We start from the raw sequence: 22,637 nt of genomic DNA, 5'->3' as shown, positions 1-22,637 counted from the left end.
ATTACACAAAGTGAAACCACCAGCTTGTATGTCGTAGGCCACCAAACAGTCACCAGCTGATAATGACTCTCCGTTATTACTAACCAGGGTCAAATTCATGCCAGTGACCTAGAAGAAAAGGGCTCCATATCTCATTACCAACATTCTGGGCTCTCTAGTCCTACCATCCACTGCGTTTAGGTCTCTAAGGAAAAGTGTAAGACACAGAATAAAATTCAGAAAACTAAATGAGGTATTTCAGTAAAAGACACTTACGGTATACTACCACATTAAAAGACATTCAGTACACATGAAAATTTTCTTTTCATAATCTAATAATGCGTTCCTAGCATACAAATATATTCTTACACAAAACAGCTGAGTGACCTATGGACAGAGGTCTCAAGGCATTAGTGTGATAGAGAAGCAGTTCCAGTCTGTTGGGTGAATAACAGACATTTAAAGAAATCCCTAAATATTTTTTTACTTGATAGCCCTTATTTTTCTGAATGAGTCACTCTGGTCTGTTTAGTACATAATAATATTAATGGAAAGCCGCAGAGTGCATTTTAACAGAGTAGGTATTTCAAAATGTTCCTTAATTCATATCAAGATAATAAATTAATAATAATGATAATAATTTAAATAAATTAGATTTTTAATAATCTCAAGTCATTATTAAAGTTTGCTTGCCAATGTCAAAATGAGATCTCAGTTCAAAAACAGGATTTCCAAGTCTTACTCCATAATACTCTTATGCAGTATTTTTATTTGCTGTTTGGAGGATTATAAATAACTGTTGTACAATTTTAGTATATTTAGACATAAAGGACTCAAATCTGTGGGATACCTCTAATGTGATACTTATTCAGCAAAAAAATAAATAAGTCTACAAATGCATGGTTTACTTCAGTTAAACTGCTGATTGCTAGAACACCTAACATTTTAGGATTTAGTCCTAATAGGCCTGGGAATTTAGGGATTTTAGAGCCTAACAAATCTAACTAAATGTATACACTTGGCTTTTTACTCTCCTTTGCTGATTATCAGTACAGAATCCTGAGGTGCAAGTTCTTTCCTATACTGGCTGTACTAGCATATAAAACATTTTTAATGTAAATAATCCTAGTGTTGTCAAGCCATTCACCAAAGTATGAGAACTAATAGTCCCTAGAATAGCAGTTTTGCCATCATCTACTTCATTCATCTACATCATATACTAGGGCTTGGGCAGGACAGTAGAGGAATTAATTTAGAATATTTTGTTTTACTGTAGTCTGGGTGTTTCAGTTCAAGAAGAGCACTTTGTTCACCTACTTATTTAGGCTCTTAGAGACTTTTCTTTCTGCTTATAGTAAGGTATTAGCCACATTCAATGTAAAAAAATGTGTTGAAATATTGTGTCCAAATCAGTTTGTTTGCCTGAAAGGGGGTAGGAGGGAAATAGTGATAGTAAGAAAACTCTTTGGATGTGTTACTCCAGGCATAATAGTAGCCTTGCCAAACCCAGGTGTTCAAAAACCAGAAGACAGTTCCCCAAAACACAGAATTGGATCGAACATCACAAGATTAATATCTATCTGTTTCTCTTTTGATTTACCTTATGGCTTCTGAGACTTAATTTTTAAATGAAGGCTGAGATTCTTACCTAACCACAGAATTTTGGAAGCTATGAGTTTCAGACTAGAATTATACTGAAAACTTCATCTGCACCTTCTGTTGCTCAAAATCTTCTGCACTGAAAGCAGGGGGTAGAGACTATACAAGCCATTTCACCAGAGCTGCACCACCTGGACACTCTAACACACTGTGAAGCACTGTGCTGGCAGTTAAATGTAGTATTAAGTCTGCTTTGTGTTCATCAAGTGATGCAAAGAAAAATTAATGGCCCAGCGAATCTGGTCCTGCACTGGAACCTTGTAGCAGTATCACCTCCTCTTTTTAGTTGCACTAAACAGAAGCACATCTTCCTGCATCTTAAAAATACCCTGGTGATTTAAAAGCATTGCCCAATTTTCCCCCTGGAAACTGCTGTAAAAGAAGTGTCACTGGTGTTTGTAAAATGCTTTTCTGTTTCAGTGGAGGTTTTTCCTTATTCATACAAGAGGACTGGTATACCAAAGGTCAAACTCTAACAGAATTCCAGCAGATACATTTGTAGAGTTGATCTCAGAATTCAATTACTGTAAAGGCTGACAGTGTAACACAGGTTACCCAAATAAATCTTACAGGAAGACATTCCTAGGATGGTATCCTGCTAACTGCATTAATATAAATCAGATCCCGAAACAAACTGCCAACTCTTTCAGTTTAATTCAGGACACCCATCCCCAAGTAAGTGTGATTGTTTGGATTATTCAGAAATTTGATTTCTTCTGTGAAGGACAATATGTGAAGTCTGCATTTAAATTTCATGCATTTGACTTATTTTGCCTCTACATAAACCAAGCTGAAGAAAGAGATGCATTTTGCCGCAGAGGTGTTATATGAGTTCAACATATGCACCTTCAAGTTTGAAAAAAAAAGTGGGGGGGGGGAGGAATTGAACAATGAAATATTTTAGTACAAAAAAGGTCACAAATTCTTTTTATTTTCAGAAGAAAAGCAGGGAAACAAACACATCTGGTGATCAGGGAACTACAAGAGACAGATGGATTCTTTCTGACATTTTTGTACTACGTACCGCTGACTTTGCAAACTGCTTTATGATTGCAGACTTCAAAAATGTTTTCTATTTATAATCAGGCTAATTAATACTGGGTAAAATAAACAGAAGTCTACCACTTCTGCAAATGAATCACCCCTTTATAAATCCTAAATTATGAAAAGTTTTCAATTTACAAGACAAATTAAGTCAAATGAATTTACTAACAAGTCCTACACGAGTTTTTAGGTAACAGTATAAGTAAACTAATCTAATAAGAAAATGATGCATTAAAGACAGTGATTCCAAGTAAACTAACCATAGTTGCCATAGTCCTGTAAATGTCTGTATATTCTTGTCTCAAGTAACATAAAACAAATCATACAAGACTGAAGAGAAGCAGCTCAGTAACAATGAACCAAAGCAATTGAATTAACTTTCCATTAAGGCAAGCACGCATTAATTTTGCTCTGAGATTGTTGGTGGTTTTTTGTTTTGTTTTGTTTTGTTTTTGCATCTCCACAAATTTTTCAGCATAAGGGGTTCCTTGGTAAGATCTTTTCTTATGAGGCAATTATAATTTTTTAATGAAAAACTGCATATATACGAACATTAAGATTAAAAAGGTACTAGTAATTTTATACCAAAAAACTTCAGACTTTTTACAGCTAGGACATATGATAAGTTATCCTCAATATTCAATAAAGACTTAATCCTACAGTTTAATGAGGTGTACTGGTATCCACTCAAAATATGCATACAAATTAATACATATATATGTATGTATGCATATATATACCCATGTGTAGCACAACAATTGTTTTTAAGTCTAAGTAACAGAAATTTTTTAAAAAGCTCTAAAGAGCACTGAAAGATCAACTGGTGATACCTATGTTGGTGATTCAAGGTATCAACTATTAGTTACAATTAAAAAATCACAGACAGAATCTCTCTATGAATTGCCTTACATAAAGCAAACTCAAGCATGGGATATGCTTGTGTTGATATTGAAGACATGTTTAATAAGTATTTTCAAAATATAAAGAATCTGTATGCCAAAAATAAATAATTAAAAAAATATGTGGGTTAAATCTGCAACCACTGTTAACTCCATTGACTTCAGTGGATTCACAATAAGAATTCATATGACACACTTTGTTCAAATGGATTGGCCCCTTCCCTTTGGCATAACAAAGGTCATTCCAACATTTTGATCTTTTATGGAGCAAGTAGATAGGAGCTCTTGAACATCAAATAAAATTCATTTATATATTCAGCCTACTTGAAGGATAAATATGTACCGGTTGTATGACCAAAGCTCCACAGCTAGTTCTCATGCAGCAATGAGCTAAATGAAACACCTGAATTTATTGCAACTTCTCCAAAAACCACTTCTCAAATGCAGCATATGGGGATTCTGCTGCACATTTCCACAAGGCCAAAACTTTTCCATAGGTGCTAGTATTCCTAGCCATAGAGACTGCCCTAGTTTCAAAGTTATTTCCATGATACAGAGTGTGGAAGGAGAGGCAATGTGAGTATGCTGACATGGGCAGGTCTCCTTGGAACCATTCCTGGGATAGCATTATTTACAGCATTTAGGAAACTATCTGATCCCTGAATCTGATTGTCTAGTTTAGTCTAGTGAGTACACACCTATGTAGTACACTAGCCTAATCTAGTATTCAGAAAGCATTACTGTTTTTCTAACCTGATCATCCCAAGCTTATGCAACTGTGTTTTCTGTCTTTCCCACTACCTTTTGAATCTATTGGCCAATCTCAAACAAATTTGACAGAGGAGCTGCGATCTCAAAGATACTAAATTTTATCCAGCTACATGAAAGCTGATGACTAGATAGATGACTGGCCTCATTAAGGAAAAAAAACTGCAACGTGAACTCAAAATTTCTGTTTTGTCTGGTTAACCAGTTGGACAATCAACACACATAGAGCTCATAACCAGCCACAGGACATGCTGCCTCTTGCCCAGCAAGTAATTAGGGTTAGCAAAGAGACCTCAGGGTACTGTGAATGGACAGTGAGAGGACAAGAAGGTACGGGTGGGAAGATTTGAGGTACTGGATAGAAGAATCATAAGGTGTGTGAGAAGAGGGAGTTGATATTACTATTGTGGAGCTGTACAGAGACACAAAATTACAAGACAGAAGAGTAGGTGTTTGACTGTTATGATGACATTCTTTGTCACAGGGAAGGTATGTAGTGGGATGTCCTCAATGAACATGGATGTTCTCAAAAACAATATTTGGGTAGAAAATATTTTGCAATGGTAAAGTAGAGAGTCTCCACTGGCACTCACTGCTGGTGAAAATCACATATATACATGTGGCATAAATTACCTTCCGGGTTACAAAGATGCTTGAAGTTACAGTATAGGACATATCATAGTATGTTAACAGAACAAAATAGGGACTACCTGGTGACTTGCAATTATGTTCTATGTTAGTATCTATAAACACTATGTGACATCGAATTACTAAGGTAGTTACTATGTTGGATGACATAACCACTATGTCACAAAGACAGAAATGAATTTCATATCCTCAGCTACCACAGTACTATACATTTTCATGTTATTCTGTGCTCTCTAACAGTGGTGCACATTCTCATTGTGACTTCCAGTTGTTAGTTTTGATTGTGCTGATCAAAACTAAAGAAAATGTGCTTGGATCACAAAGGTGAAGTAACATTTTCAGTAGTTACCCCTTTTCAAACAGAACTTCCATAAAAACATTACTAATAGAATAAGGAAAAAACTAGAAGTGATTTCTACTTTTTCCTTTCTAAGTAAAAGGAAAGCTATGACTGTACAAAAGCTTCAGTATGCAATAAGAGAATAAAGGCATGAGTTTTGATCTGCATCTCTGACTCATGTTCATGAATTCATTAACCTCAGTGGACTCATTCACCTCCATCTAAGAGCAGCAATTATTCTCAGTGAAAAATAAGGCTGGAAATGGTAACATTTCCCCCAAATTCACTGCTGACAAAAGCTATTCCATTGTCCAATATATGTTAGAGCAAAATTCGAGTTTTTTGTGAATTTTATCCCTCTACCTATAATAATCAAAGGACTGATTATTCAGCAGGGGATCAACAGACAAACACTAGTGACACTGTTGGCGATGTTGTGTATGAGAAGTTCCTATTCAAAGGTAATCAACATCTGGAGATACCTGCTAGCTTTCTTGTTCCTTTGTATCCTCAGAACAATATATTCTGCTCAGCTCCCTTGAGCAGGACTCAGGAATTAGCCTCTGATTAATTTGTCCATCTCAGTATTTGTACTGGGCTCATCAACATGATACCTTGTTAAGATGTGCTTATCTGCTTATTCAATTGAGTGTTATTATTGCTATCAGCATTTCTTGTGGATTTTTCAGTGAATTTACAATTAGCCAGTGCACAGCTCGAATCCACAAATTCTTGGCATCTGCCTATAGCAACAGGAGGATGGTACTCTTCAGCATTACATAAATATCACAACAGTGCATAAAAATCTCTATTTTCCCAGAGCAGAACAAAAAGCATAATTCTTTTTATAGTCAACTAAATTATATCTACTGTGCCTCCCTATAGAAAGTAAAAATATCTGATAGCACTTTCCCTAACAAATGGTAGTGCTCTTAATAGTCTTTACTAGTATAACTTCAGTGTCTGTGATAAATTTAAGAAAATTAATCATGCTGTAGCGTACACACTAGTGGTGTCAGTCCCTGAGAAACTAGTTTACAACAAAGTGTCTCTTAGAAACTATGGAGCACTGCAACTCACATTGAGCTCAATGAGACTCATGTTGTTTTAAGATGAAAACTTTTGCATATGCATAGGAGGAAAATATGCCTGTCTAGCCCTCACTTTATAAATTGTTTTCTTGAGAAAAGTTCAGCCAACATGATTAAATGTTTAAAGCCACAAACTCTGTTATAACTACATTCAAGTAGATCATATTCTGACATATTTTTCTTGGTGCTTCCTAATCCTTAATTGACAAACCAGGAAGTGTTATTTCTGATTCATAGCTGCATTTCCACAGTTTCTGTGTTTTGTGCTTGTGTTAATGAAATCTGTTAGAAAGAACCACCTGTGGCTGTGTCTTTTGCTTTTCCACGTCTCATAGATTAACAGCATGAAACAGAACGTATTTACACAAAACTACTAATACAGGTGATTTTTTTTTTCAAAAAGCAAAAGAGTAAAAATTAGTTACAGAGCCATTTGTTCTTTTCCCTGCAACAAATTCCTGATGTTTTTTATATTGTGACTTTCAAGACTTGTCAAGTCTATCACATGTATAAAATATTTGTGTGGGTCTTTTGCCAGCTGACAGTTAAAACTAACACAGCTCATTGTGAAAATGTTCTGCTTGGGTTTTAAAATCAGATCTAGGATTAAACTAAAGATTGTACCAACTGTATGTCTTAAATCCATTCATTCCATCTGACCTGCAAGTACACATCTGCTGCATGTTAGCCTTACCCGGCTGCCTGACAGTGGCACACATTTGAATCCTCATCATTTTGATTAAAGACTTGGTTTTGTTAGGATGTCATGTACAGTATATCAAAGGAGATCAGTAACCAGTCTGAAAGTCAGATGACAAAGAAAACAATCAGCACATGCACAGTTAAGCAGAGTTTCATGAAAAGAAGGCTTAATGTAATGAGATGTAATTTGGAAAAGTGTCTGTAAGTGGTCTCAGTACTCAAAACTCATGGTGGGCAGTTTAGGATTTTAGAAACAGTTACTAAGTATGGATAGTCACAAGAAATGTGTTGTCATAGGCTCTGTGCTACTCTGAGTACAAATTGGTTATCTCAGGTAATTGTATAGCATTCAGACCAAAGGCTTAGGTCAAGCAAAGCATAGTATATTTCAAAACATTTGGTAATAATTTTTTTTAAGTTATTGGGATTTGTCCAGCTGTTCAGTAAATGAATGGAGACTAGGAAATTGTCTTTCCTTTAATCAATGGATAATGAAGAGCATTTGTTTTGGACTTGTAAGACTATCCAAAATACTAACTCTGATTTTGTTTAGTAAAAATATGACTTTTTGCCTTACCACATGAAAAAACTTCTGGATTCTGAATTTCTGACTGATTTCTGGTTTTAACATCTTAACCTACTATTTTTTCTATTTGTGTTTATTAGCCTTTATGTGAGTGCATCTGCACGTGTCAAGATCATTATTAATCATAGTAATAGCAGGAAAAGAAAGAAAACTTCTAAGCTCACTGGAAGAACAATAATGTTCCAGTAAATTCAAGGTCTGCTAGGATTAAGGCTTGGCTGATCTGAGCCCTCTGCTCTTCAAGTGAATGCAAAAAGATGTGAATACAGTTCCTGAAGAAGAGAGCAAGGATTAGCTAGTCAGGGGAAAAGACATATAAGACATTTGCAGAGAAGAAATGGTCAGTGTTAGCTGACAATCATACAAAAAGTTTAAGGCTCACTGCTTGTAACAGTTTCTTTGATAGGTACCTTTATGCCCCTGTTTATGTGATATTTAAAGGGTAACAATTCTTTATGTCCCTTTATATATGTTTCTGTTTCCCAAGATATATAAGAAAAATTGTTACACATCTTTCAGCCAATGTTAAACCTGTTTGATTAAATTGACTAAACCATTTTTAAATCAGAAATCAGTGTTTTTCAAGATCCACCAGTCCTTTGGATAATATCATTTCAGGATTTCACAAGTGAGGAATTCAGAATCACTTGAGCTGTCCACTGAAGGCTCAGGCTTCCATCCAGTACACATATGGCCCTGTGGCTTAAGGCTTTGGGTTTTAGAATCGGTAAAGAAATGCAGTCAGGCATAAAGGGGACTACCTGTGATCATGAAATGTGTTCATTAAAGAACACCTCTGCAGGAGGGAAATAGTGCAGCGGCTGGTAAAGCCACATTGGGGTGGATTTACTTGGGTAACTAAGCTAAATACATTGGGAAGGATAAAGAGCAGCTTCTTGCATGCTAAGATAGATGAACACCCCAACTAAGACGCAAATTCTGATCTTGAATGTATGATTAATGCATTTCCCAGATTTCCTTTTAAAATCATCTGTGTTGTTTTAATGCAGTTAAGGGAATCCTGTGTTTTATCTTCTGCACTGACATCAGCAGACAATTTTCCATGGTATGCTGCTATTCGTGCATGATCTTCAACAGGAAGATATCTTTGGTCCTTTAAGTCATGTGCTATTTATTACAGAACTAGGATAGGAGCTGATATTTTCACAAGCAAGTATGCGGATGGGGATCACAAGTCCTTTTGACTTTCAGTAAAACTCAACTAAAATATTTAGGTATTTTGAAAATTTTAGCAACTGAGTTTTGAAGAGCTTTTGAAAGAGTACGAATACAATCCCGCAGTTGATCTTTTTGAAAGAAATATTCTGTTTCCTTTTGATATTCATTCCATTCGTATCTTTAGACCATTCTATAAGCAAGGATAACATTTACTTACCAATTTGAGATCACAAGGCTTTGTGAATGTTTATTTAATAATAGAACAGTAGTTTCACTATGATTTCATTGCAAAGATTGGCTCAATATCTTCATAATCATAAGAAAATGTGGATTACTAAATCTGTGAGCCCATCATATCATAAATGACTTTTGACTTGTCTTGCTTTCATAAGCTTCACTACCTCCAAAAACATCTAAGTTATTAGACCAGAATCCACAGACTAATAGGATGGCTGCAATATCTTATTTTTCTGTTAGTGCTTGTTTAAGCTGTTAAATTATTCTCTCTGTCTTGAGTCACTGGAGTAAACTTTGGGGAAAAAAAGGTAGATTCCTCTTTATTCAGCAAAGCTCCCTTTGCTGCACGTTGCAAAAGAATTAAGATGATCTTTATTGCAATGGACAGCATCTGAAATTCTAATGCAGTTTAGGGCTCTGTTATTGACTGTAGCAAAGGTACATGGATTAATCTTTTTCCCTTCCCCCTCAAATTTTTGTTTCTTCAGAGTGACCTAAATCAGATGTTTGCATCCTGGGGCACCCCTTCAACAAATGTCTTCTAATATTTTTTTTTCAGGTTTTTCCTTTCCTAAGACATTAGACAGTTTTTGAACAGAAAACATTTTAATAAATAAGATCTTTTTCAGTTGTTTAACACATTAACATCTATTCATGTGCTTTTGTATTAATACATAGATAAATTCCAGATTTATTGTGAGATTACTTACTCTGGAATATCTGTAGATACAATACCAAGTTTGTATTGGTTTTGTGGTTTCAGTTTCACTGGTGTACAAGATACATTCGTACTCTTCAGCTATCCAATAAGCACCTCCTTTATATTCACCTTGAACAGGTGGTACCACAGCTGTACAATGTAGCATCAGAAGCTCTCTCCAAAAGGAGTTCAGTGTAGTTCTACTTAAATAATAAGGGGATGAATCAAGCCATCCTTGAGAATTCTGGCATCTATTTCAACAAAAAGTGCATTAGAACATGAAAATGAGCCTGAGTCACACAGGAGTCTCTCCTGCCACCAGTATCTTATCTTCAACATAAATGGATGCTTAGGGAAGTGTAGCAATATGACAAATTCCACAGAACACAACAGTCTCAGTGCTACTAATACAATGCACCTGAAAGTAAACCTGCTTATTTCCTTTTTCAGTGAGAATTGCCATTTACATTTAATCTGATGTTTTCTTCCTGTTTCTAGAGTTTCGTGCCTTTTCCACTTATCAAGTTTTATTTTTTTAAGGGAATTAAGATCTTATAACAACAAACATGCATATTTATCTTTAACAAAGCAGACTAATGCTGGCAGAAACCAAGGACTTCGTGAGACGTGTCCATTAATTGTAGTCTTCTATTTTTTCTGTGTTTTGTCGCAGAAAAACACAGAGCTATTTCAGTAGCAAGTTCATGGAAGCCCTGTTAGAACACAGACCTTCAAAGGTATGCACTAATTCTCTTACCTGGTGCTTAGCCAGCAGATGGGGCTATTAAAGTCACATGAATGAAACAGAGAAACAGTGTAATTTGCAAAATTAAAGAAAGTCTCTAAGTAGCAAAGGATAGAATAAAGTATACTTTACAGCTTAGAAGAGATTTGGATGCATTCAATAATACAGTAATTTACTGTATTTTATTTAAAACAATGTGCATGTGGTGGAGAGTGAAGTAAGGGTATTGCATTTATTATTTTCTTTTGTATGGGGCTGGTCTTTCCAATTTTATTGTCTGGAATAAATCTCTCCCAGACAACAAGTTCCACTTATGTCAATGTTATACTTTAAAACAAAATCTACAAAAAAAAAAAAAAAAAGTAAAGGTGTCATGATGGGATACTAAGTACTAAATCAGTATAATTTCAGTGTTTTGAATTGCCATGGGAATAGCTGAGCTCTCATCAAGTTAAGTCTTGCATAGATAGCAGTCATGCTTCTCTTTTCCTAATGGTGCTACCATCACTCCCTTCCCTGTTGACTATTGTTCAGGTGTAATTATAACGTGCCTGCAGAAATCCCATTAAACGTCTAGCTTTTGTTTGTAAATTATATGTATTGTAAGGTTTATGAACTGATTTGTGTGTTAAAAATTCAGAGAAGAATTCACAGAAGTAAAAAGCTAAGGCCTTAAAATATTATTTTTCTGTAAATAAAAATACAAAGGTAGCTGTCATATAAGGTGGAGATTTGGGCCCCTTTCTCCAACTCAGCTGAACCTGCCTTTCAAACCTCACAAAGGACAAGTGAACATTGCCTAAAGGCTGTCAGTTTGCAAGCACCATAGTTAGTGAGCAATTTATTTATTAAGGGCGCAGGAGACATGTCATTCAGCTGCACATTCAGCCCAGATCTAAGCCCAAAAATGCTGTTAAGAATGTGAAGTTCTTGAATTGCTCCTGATCCTTCCCAAAATATACTTCTGGACTATAGTTTTCTTGCTAAAGTTGACTTGGAAAGTGATACAAGCATTAAAAAGTTTCCTGTTTAAAAAAAAAAAAAAAAAAAAAGAGTTCACCTGCCCACGTATCCAAACTGGTACAGGACATTGAAGAAAACACATTTAAAAAGTCAAAGGAGAAAAGAAGTATGAGGTCATCCTGCTGTTTTAGCAATCTTGTCTGTCTCTTTATATCACTGAACTTGTTTATTATTTTTCCACATATCTTATGTCTGGAAGGCTAGGATTAATACTGCCTGAAGGGCATATTGCCCACAAAACATTCAGACTGCCCAGCTGAGCAGTAGCTTGCAGCTGAGATTTGTCCTTTTATACAATTTAATCTGTCAAAAAGTTTACCTGATTTCTAAAATGTTTAAACTCTGCACCTAATGTTTTTCCCTCACATGAACTTCAAAACAACTGGCTTTTATACCTTAATTAGTTTTTGTATTTTTAGATGGACTGAAACAGAGAATTAGGTCCAACAAATCTGAAACTAGCATACTATTAGACATAAGACAAAACCCTAACTTTTTGGTAGTGTACTAATTTTTACCTCACTGTAAAGAGCTGAGAAACATGGAAATGCTAGTACTGGTACATCAAAGCATTGGAAAAATTTAATCAACGGCACCTTCAAGCTATTATGCATATCAAGTGGCAAGATAAAATCATGAATAACAAAGTTCTGCAAAGTGGTTGCACAAACACTGTTGAAGCAATCTTATAAAAGCGCAGTTTGCTGGACTGGACATGTCCTCTGCATGGAGGACACCAAGCTCCCAAAGGAAAAAACGTGTAGTAAACTTTTAATGTGTGAAAGATCAAGAGACTGACTGAGGCAGAAGTAAAAAGATGCCCTGGAAAAAAAGAAAAAAAGAACCTCACCCATTGTGACACAGGTAGCAACACATGTGGCAAACAAAACATGTTGGCGAGGCCCATTAACATCTGCTACAGAAAGCCTGGAAGAAAGACATGCAAGCCAAGAGGAGAATAGGGTAACTGGCAAGCAGAGAGAATGTGAGAGTGGGAGCACGTGCAGAGAACCTGCAGAAACAGACAGCAAAAATGATCCCAACGTACGGAAGTTGATGTCACACAAACTCTGCTTCTTCTTTTGTCTCCAGAACAACAGGCATCAACTGACGATGACAACTTCACATTTGGACCTTGATGCCAACCCTTGATCTGTGGTGCAGCAGTTAATGTTATTCTTGGAGCTAGGCAGAGTCTTGCCTAAACAGAAGTAACCTAAAAGGGTTGTGTTCACTTCAGCTCCATTAAAAAATGTGGGTGGGGTGAAGTACATGGGAAAGAGGCAATCATGAAAATGATCCGTAAGGAAGTTTGTTTCAGGCTTCTAAAAAAGATTTGGCAATAAGCAATTGGGGATTTTCTGATTAGGGAAAGGTCCTTGTTCGAAAATTAAAGAGACCTTCTACACAGTAGATTTGAGAGAGAAGAGGTTCAGTCATCAATTTCTAAAAAAGAAATCATCTATTTTTTGCATTTTCTCCTTTTCCCCTGGCAATGACTGCTCCATTTCTTTGTTACTGAGCTTAGGAGACTTTTACTTGCACAGGAGACATGAAAGAAGGACATTAAGTTCACGTCACATCTGTGAACATGTTGCCATGTCAACGGGCAGTACTTTGTGGCTTAATTATTGATTGACTCATGTTCCTTTAGGACATAACACAAGCAATAACAGCACACTGAGCAGCTTTTCTAACTTAGATACCTATTTATGCCCTGTAAGAGGTGTGGCACTTCAAACCTAAGTATGGCTAATGTCTATATCGGAGTCATATTATAAAAGACCTACTACAGTCTCTTGAAGGAAGAAAGTGGTGGTCTCAAACATACATAATTACATTAATCACGCTGATGAAGAACTCAGATGAGAGCTGTTGTCTTTAAGATCAAAATCCTTAGACTGCACAACTCAAGCTAAAGAGGAGCTCTTTTAGGTAACGAATGGTTTAGTTCCTACAATCACTCAGTCATTCAGCACGTTAGACGTAGCAACCAGAACAAGCTATTTCCGGGTATTAATTGTGATGTAAGGAAAGGTAAGAATTTATAGTGTGTTAGCTAACCCATGATAACTATTCATGCACACACCATTTTCCTATGGTTGGTACAAGGTTACTTAACCCACTTTAATTAAGCAGCAAACTACCTAAAGTTACCTTGTGTTTACCAAGATGTACCCTAACAGTTAACCATATGTGTTTATATGCACAAAGTGAGCAGACTACAGGCAGACAGAGATGAGCATTGAATAGTTCCAAAAACTCTCAGTGAAGCGTGAGGAAGATAAGCAGAATGGGAAGAGGGGGTAATATTTTTTAACATGATGGATCCAACTCTGAGCCATTCCACAGCACAGTAAATAAGGATTATCTATGTTGAAGTCATAGGAAGTCTCCTTTGCAAAAGTAAATTTGGATCCTCTATCAGAAGCATAGTCAGGTAGGATTTGTAGGCACTCTAAAACAAAGCAAAAGGGTAGGATCTCAGTTTTCAAAAGAATGTATTTAAACCTGCCATATAGTAAAGGGCATGTAGGAATGCAGAGGGATCTCTAGTCTAAAAAATACACATTTTGTTTTACAGTATAGGCAGTGCCTTTGAAAGTTTCACCTACCACTTAAGATTTTAAGCTTAGTATTCTAGGGAGTGGATGAACAGAAAGAGGCAGCCAGCATCTTGGAACATCCTTTTGATGTGTATGGTCATGCTCACATCTTGCAAAGTTTAGTATTTCAAACTCAGGTTGTAGACATAGTGGTTTTCACACTCACTCAATTTATCACTGCTGTACCATTATCTACATGCTATGGGCCCCAAAAAATGCTCTTTGCCACTTGGTTCTTTTATTGCAACATATAGAAATACTTAAGGTATCACTTTAACTTAGAAAGTCATATCTGAACCAAGCAGGTTGTAATTAGGAATGTTGCACAGTTTTTTGCATTTTTTTTTAAATACATGTCATGGAAACCTCACTGTTCTAAGTGTCTTCAAAGTCATTTATATATAAAACTTGCATTTCTTATAGTTGCATATCAAATTTATGCCACAAGATAGACTTTTGCAATAAACTTTCAATTTCTGTTCTGGTTAGAATGTACATTTATTTGAAAATACATTCCACATTTGTTGGGTTAGCAATATTTGCTTTTCAGTATATGATTTCACTGTTTGGAATTTACTGTTGTTTCCTGCAAAGTATCATCCCTAATTCAGAAAGCTGGTCTTATGACTAAGAAAATGCCTTCAGTCATCAGATCTACTGATTTTACTCTATGGCTGGGACCAAGTTTGCCCAGACCTCAAAACCTCCTCTACATAATCAGGAAGAGAATACTTCCCTTCTACTTTTGTTCTATACTGTCTACTTGGCTGCAGGGACAGTCTCTTAACATATACAGTACTCAGCACACTGGGACTACAAATCCTGTTAGGGCGTCTTAGCACTGCAATGATAATGAGCCAATTTTAGTTTCAAAGGAGTACATTCATACAAGCCATTTATGTAAACAAGTTAACCTGATACACAGAAGTGCTGCAGCCTTACAAATTCTATTTCTCCTAGTCTGTAAAAATGATGTTTTTAGCTCCTAATTGTTCTTGTTTAGAACAGCTTTTCAATGTAATGAGCAAACTTTTCTCCTGCCCCTCCACTCTTCTCTCTTTAAGCATTAATCTATTGGGTAAAATGTTGTCAAATTACTCCTGAAAATCTAAAAATATAATGTCCACAGAATACCCTATCTTGTCAGTGTTATCTTCAAAGAGTTCCAGAAGGCTAGTGAAGCATTACTTCTTTTTTCCTAACCCATGTGTATACAACTAATCAAGCTGAAGGATGCTTTTACTAGATGGTCCTTCTCCTAATCTGTTAAAATTCTTTCAAATACCTTCCCTACAGATAAAATTAACCTAACTGGCCTGTAATTCCACATGTTAAGATCATTATTAAAGGAAGTTCAAAGTGATAGAAAATAACGATACAGAAGAACATATAATTTGTGAGGGTTTGACATACACTACTAGTGTAGCTGTAATAGTCAGAAAAGACTTGGTTTGCCTCAGAATGCTTTACATGAGTCACTATGTCACAGTGATTCAAACTTTCTTCTTTTTGAACACTGGCATTACAGTGACCACTGGCTGGCTTTGAAAGAGCCCTCTCACTGCCTGGAATTTCTGTGCATGGGAACAGAGAAGCCCACAAGGAGTTTCATTCTTGCTTTGTATAGACTGAAGAAAGCAGAATTCTAGACTGCTCTTTTCTTTGTAAGTTGTTAGTGGAAAGGAAGAGAGCCATGGCCATATTCCCCACAGAAGTGATCAGGATAGTCACGTGTACACAGCAGCAGACATGCAAAATGCTTCTTGATATGCTTCTCTGAATTGATACAGCTTGATATTAACCCTCAAAATTTAATATCCTTGAAAAGAATATACCTATACTCATACATCTTAATGAAAAATAGCATTCATTAATACTTTCTTTGTTGTGCCACCTTTTTTTGTGTATTTTGTATGGTCTGCTGTATGATGCAACTGTGCAAAAAATTTGTTATTTCATGAAATTCCTGATTTCACCATTGCCACTCACATTTATGGGCCCACAGACCAAAGAACCCCTCTGCTGTCATATGACAAAGACTCTGTAGCTGGGCTGGCATCACTAATCAGTTGTTTAGCCGAATGACAACATAACTTTGCCTGTTCACCCCATGGTGAAGGTATAACAGTAAACAAGATGAACCAGAACTTAAATGGTAGCATATCATTTTCAGCTGTATGCTTAGACTGTTTATTTCTTTACAGCTGGGCACATTCTTACCTGCTAGCTGCAGTGAGCCAAAATGCCAGAAGTGCAAAATTGTATTAGGTCATTAGTTAAATTTTCTACTCAAAGCAAAAAGATTTTTACAAAAAGATGTATTTTGAAATGTTTTTCATTCTATTGAATTGATATACTAATTTGCATTTTAAAAAATCATAAAGATTTCTCTATCAAAGATTCATGCAGCAAGTATCTTTATAATTAAAGTGGCTCAAAAAATGTGCAGCTGGCATTGATCACATGATTTTTCCCCCAGTGGTTAGAACTGTGATTATTTACATGCATTTTTTTAGGATTTTAGAATATACATAATTTACCAGCTTTGTTTATCAAATACTATCACTAATGTTTATTGTGTAGTTACAACACAGTAATTATTAATATGTGACAAGGCTGTTTCATTATGGAGATACCACTGGACCATTTATTCTTTTGATAAGAACAAGTCTTTTCTTTCTTTTATTACAGTTCTAAACAAATTATGGGCAAATGTTGCTTCTCCTACATGTAGTCCATAACAGCATCTGAGTGGCCATGACTGAGTGAAGTCATTACAGCTTCAGAACAGAAAATAACTAGAGGGTGAAAGGAGCCAGAAGATAATCTTATCCGGATGTTCAATGTCTCCTTGGCTGTTGGGGTCTACAATGGCAGTGTATTAATGAATTAAACACAAAAGAGAATAAAAACTAATGATTTCTGTTTTTAAGAAGTAGGACAATATAGGCTAATGAAGACTCTGGCCTCAAGTTTTATAAGTCCATGTATTTTCACTTTGAAGATGCATTTAGTCATAGTTCAGACTCAAAGAGCATGGAAAAAAGAAATACTTTATTTGGTTTCTATTTAGCATTGTGTAATATGAATTTCTACATGACTGAAAAAGAGTTCCGCGTGAATCTTGACAGAACCTTATAGATGTGCAGTTCCTCACATTTCTTCTTCAGCCAAACATAAAAATTAACCATCAGATTTTGATTCACCATTCAACCTATTTGAAATGTAGTGTTATGCTAAGCACTCCACCAGATCCAGCTAGTCTCTCAAACAATTCTAAATGGGTCTTCCTTGGCTCATCAATATCTTGATTATTAGATAGCACTCGTTTTTCTTATTTGAGCAAGTCTCTAGGTGTATGAGCTTGTCATATCAACCAGCTGTAACTGTTGTCCATGAAGATTTTCTTGAACAAAATGGGCGACTCAGTAACTATTCTTGTCATAAAAATTTGAGGTGGAGTCACTTACCTCAGAATGCTTCTGTTTGAAAGAGCAATTTCACAAATGTAGCATACAAGAATAACTCCTATGATGTTGTTGCTCCTTCTGATTGTTCTTTAATAATCTAAATAATCTTGGTATCCTACGCATTTATTTCTGATCAAGAACAGCAGCTAGGAACTGACTATCTTTTAGAAAAACAACTTACTCACAGTTTTGCTTAGGAAAAAATCTCTCCTTCAGCTTTGTTCTTCCCACTCAATGGCATAGACTGAACTCCTTCAAGCAAGAAATGCTTGCCTTCTTTTCTAGGTGCCCTAGAGAGAATATGGAGGAGATGTCAGTGTCCCATTCCTTTTATGTTCCAGCATATTGAATGACAGAACTTGTCCCTACCCATTCTGGTAGGATGACCCAATATATTGTACCAAATATCCTATGTGATTAATAATTAGAAGGGTCCATTTTTTGATAAATCCATTCCATTGGGGATCTGGACAGTCAACAGTGAGAAACAGGAACACAAAAGACAGTTTAACAGAAATTTTCTGAAAGCCTTTTAAAAGATGTTTGCAAAAAATGGTCTGGAGTTCCCAATCTCCTCTGCTATTTCCTTTGTTTAGCCTAGTTTATGGAAGCAGATTCATTGTCTTGCCTTCACTCTGTCTCTTTTTATTTATCATTTATCCTTTAAAAAGTAAAAGGAAAATATTTGGGGATTACAGCTCTGACTACACCTCACTCAGAGCTCTCTAGTGAGGAAACCATACTTGCCAGAACACACCTCTCCATTTTAATATGTGCATGCTTTGAATTAAACAGAAGAGTTCATTACGTATTTGCATTGACAAATATTTACATTGATTTCAAAGTACCAGAAACTGATACTCAGCAAATACAAATATGGCCAAAAAATGCAAGTAAGCATCTCAAACATCCCATTTTGATTTATTTCTCATGGAACATCCGTAGCTGGTCACAGTCCTGAATTCAGACTCCTTCTGTTCTAGTGGCTGATTCTTTATTCCAGGATTTAACACAACACTGTACTATGAAGAAAACACTAGTTCACACTCTAGCCCTTTCACTAAACAGAACAGAAACTGTACATACTCTTTCCAGGTATAAAATTAATCTCTTCCAAGTGCTCACTGGACTATTAGCTTGGCAGTCTTTCAGTACTATTTTATTTCAGTACCGCTTTTAGAGCATCAACTCATTTCAGAGAAGAAAAAAAAAATGAGTCTTTAAACTCCTGTTTATAGAATTGAAGATTTTTTTATTCTTTTTCAGAATCATGATGATCATGACATAAAACAGGAGAGCTGTGTGTTTTATTCAGAATAGAATGAGTTGTCTATAAGATCTCTATTATTCATTTGCATTTTAAAACTTCTGAATTTGAAAGGATCGATTTACTCAGAGGAGAAACATTATGGCTTACTGAACTCCACTATCTTGGTGACTGTGTGATAAACATTTATAAAAGATTCATTTTAAGAAACCTTTTTTTCTGTTGTGTAATTCCCACATTTCTATTGCAAGACTATATACTAATAGAGTAGTAACATTAAATCAATATGATTTTCCCCCCAAACTGCTTGCATTATGAAGTTACAATAACACATGGCATTCAAGAATTTTAGTGTGGGTTATTACATATATCTTTCTTGTTAAAGAAAATACAAATTCTAAGCCAGATTTAAGCAAAGGCCTCATACTAACTCCTCTGCTTGCTGTAATATGCTTTATTTAATTCACTACTTGAACATTTTTTTCTGATTAGCAAGTTGAATCTGTAAACACTTTCTCGTGTGATTAACTATGTATAATTGGCTGAGTTTAGTTATTGTTTTCACTAAGATTCAATGACATTGCAGAGGGCAGAAATTGATTAAAGGGTTCAAGTTTTGCACATTGTATGAGGATATACTTGTCTGTTGCTACGTGAAATAACGTAGAATGATCCTTATTAAGTACACATTATTTAACAAATAATAAAAATGTAAAGTTGGAACACAAGTCCTATGTGGAGCGACTGAAGGAACGGGGGTTGTTTAGTCTGGAGGAGGCTTAGGGGAGACCTTATTGCTCTCTACAACCACCTGAAAGTGTAGGGAGCTAGAGTTCGCCTCTTCCTGCAGATAACTAGTGAGAGGACTAGAGGGAATGGCCGCAAGTTGTGCCAGGAGAGCTTTGGGTTGGAAATTAGGTGACATTTCTTCTCAGAAAGAGTAGTCAGGCATTGGGATGGGTTGCCCACAGAAGTGGTAGAGTCACCGTCTCTGGGGATGTTCAAGGAAAGGTTGGACCTAGTGCTTAGGGACATGGTTTAGTGGGTGACATTGGTGGTAGGGGGATGATTGGACCAGGTATCTTGAAGGTCTTTTCCAACCCTCATGATTCTATGATCTGCCTGAACCATGCAACAAGCTTCTACCCTTGTCAAAAAGACACTCTATTTCTGCAAGAAGGTGCTAAGATATTTTTCCCAAATGCTCTGTGTACATGGTATGAACAAATGTCATTTGTGTACAACTGAGTGAATATACAATAGTCTTTCTTCATACATGTACTGCTCCATATGATTCATACCTTGGAGTCAACATTTCTACAGGACTAGGAGAGATCTTGGGAAGATAAAGAGAAATTGACAACTGTTCACTTTTCAGTTCGTCCCCACACAGGTGGCCCCTCATAGCTGTGGAAACTTTTAAAAGAAGAGAAGGAAATGGTTAAATCTCTTCTGTCTTATCCAAGTTTTACACGGCTGTAACTTCACTTACAGACACAGGTTTCATGAGGAGGCACTGACTGACAGGACAAGCCAAGCTCTACTCGGTGAGGTCTTGGCACCTTCCCCGGGGGCCTGGAGACGCGTGCGTCCTCAGCCACCACATCCAAAGCAGCCCCCGGGGACAGCCCCTGGGCGCTGTCTCGGCCTGGTCCCGCATCGCCCTCAGCCCCTAACGGCCCCGGGGCTGCAAAGCGTCCCCAGGTGTGGCGGGGCGGAGCGGGACCGCCCGGCGGGGGGGTGACAATCAGCCACGCAGGTGACAATCAGCCTGGCCAGGGCGAGCAGGCGTTAAATCGTGAGGAATCGCCTCGGGACCGGCCCCTGAAGCCTGGAGACGTCGGACATGGAGCCCGTAAGTGCCACGGCGGCGCGCTGAGGAGGGACTTCGGGGTTAGGCGGCAGAGCCCGCCTGGGGAAGGAAGGGGACAGCGCCGGGGCTCATCCCGCTGAAGCCCCCCCAGCGGAGCCGTCGTCGCCCTGAGGGCGGCTTCGGCGGGCGGGCGCTGCCGGGCAGGGCAGGGCAGGGCAGGGCGGAGATGGCGGCGCCGCCCGCACGTGGCAGCCACCGCGACGCCACAGCCGAGGCGGCCGGGGACGGGAATGGGCCTGGGGTCGGGAACGGGAACGGGGCTGCCCCGGGTGGCAGCGGCCGTTTAGGGCTCCCCGTGGGGACACGGCCCTCCCGTCGCCCTGTCCCCTCGCCAGCCCTCAGGCGCAGGGAGCAGCGCCTCAGGGGGCCTGCTACCTCAGTCCCCTTCCCCGTCCCAGTGCTGGTTCTGCTATATGAGCCCGGGAAGTTTACTTTTGGTCACAACTTTTCGATTATTCTTTCTTAATTGCCTCAGGACGCTATTTTTGCCCTTCCTGTTAGGACAGTTAGGCGTTATGCATTTAGATGATGGTTAATTGCTGCCTTGGGAGGGCTTTGATAGCAGTAAAGGAAGTGTTTCTGTGGTGGAAGGAAAGCATTAAAACATACATGTTTGTACACAGAATTACTGAAAATGACAACAGTATCATGGGCTTGCCATCAGGCATATGCCGGATGAGCCCCCGCTTTCATTTTACTGCTTCTGTTCTTTCAGATAAAAATCTCAGTTTTAGCCGTTGATGCTCAAGTTTTAATGAGTTCCCCCAAAATACCACGATCCTGTGTTACAGGTTAGTGCCAAGGTTTCTCTCCTCCTGCTGCGTGGAAGCGTTCGTTCTGCGGGGCGGCTGGGGAGTGCCTTGGCCTCCGCTCCCTGGAGGCTGGAGCCTGGTTGAGCTCTCTTGTGAGGAAACTTTGAGATTATGCTTATTACTCATAGGTGAACATGACCTTTTCATGTACAAAGGTCTCAACAAACCAAAAGACAACTCTAAGGGAAGTGCAAAAATGCTTTTATCCTTTTTTTTTTTTTTTTTTTTTTTTCCTTTATGTCCTAATGCATTTTCTCCTGGAGCCCTTTTTGCAATTCCTCTTGTAGCCAAATCAGCACGTGTTACCTCCAGAAGATTGAACCTCTTATCTGTGAAATAGATTGTCTTAATTACACTGTTTTGTCCAATGTGTGCTTTGGCTGGTCACTTCTTCAGTTGCTGTACAACTGCTTTGAAGGGCAGTTTGAATTATCAGGGGTTTAACAACAACAACAAAAAACTGCAGTGTTTGGTCTGTTATGGTCTCGTGAATACAAGACTGCCTAGGATGGTTCCTCAGCTATTGGTGTGTTTATTTTGGCTGTCATCATTCTTGTTTTTCCACCGTGTCCTTTATTTTAAAATTAGAAAAAGAGTACAGGTATTAAATCTGGTTGGAAAAGCAAACCAAAAATACAAATGTGCCCAGGTTTTAATGATCATGGCTGACATAGCTGTCTGTGAGCTATGTGCACCAACACCCAAGGACAAGAAGCTGTGGCAGATAAATCACCAAATACCACCGTTCAAAGTCAGATGCCAAAGGTAGCTTTGGAAAAGTCTTCAATGAAGGTGGCAAAGGAGACTGCTTGTAAATTGTGACCATCTTATGAATGCTGCCAGTGATCCCAAATATCCCATCTTGCTAATGTAGAAATCTGCATGTCTGAGGGAGGGGAAAGAAGGAGTAAGGCTGCAAAGCCATGTGTCTGCATTAGAAGTTATGTCTGGCTAGGCAGTCTTAATCTGGTCCCATTCTGCATTATGGTACTCAATTATTTATCATTAT

This window comes from Aythya fuligula, chromosome 11 (genome assembly GCF_009819795.1).
Source record: "Aythya fuligula isolate bAytFul2 chromosome 11, bAytFul2.pri, whole genome shotgun sequence".
NCBI lineage: Eukaryota > Metazoa > Chordata > Aves > Anseriformes > Anatidae > Aythya > Aythya fuligula.
The sequence above is the reverse complement of the archived record's forward strand: the minus strand, read 5'-3'. Positions refer to the sequence as shown.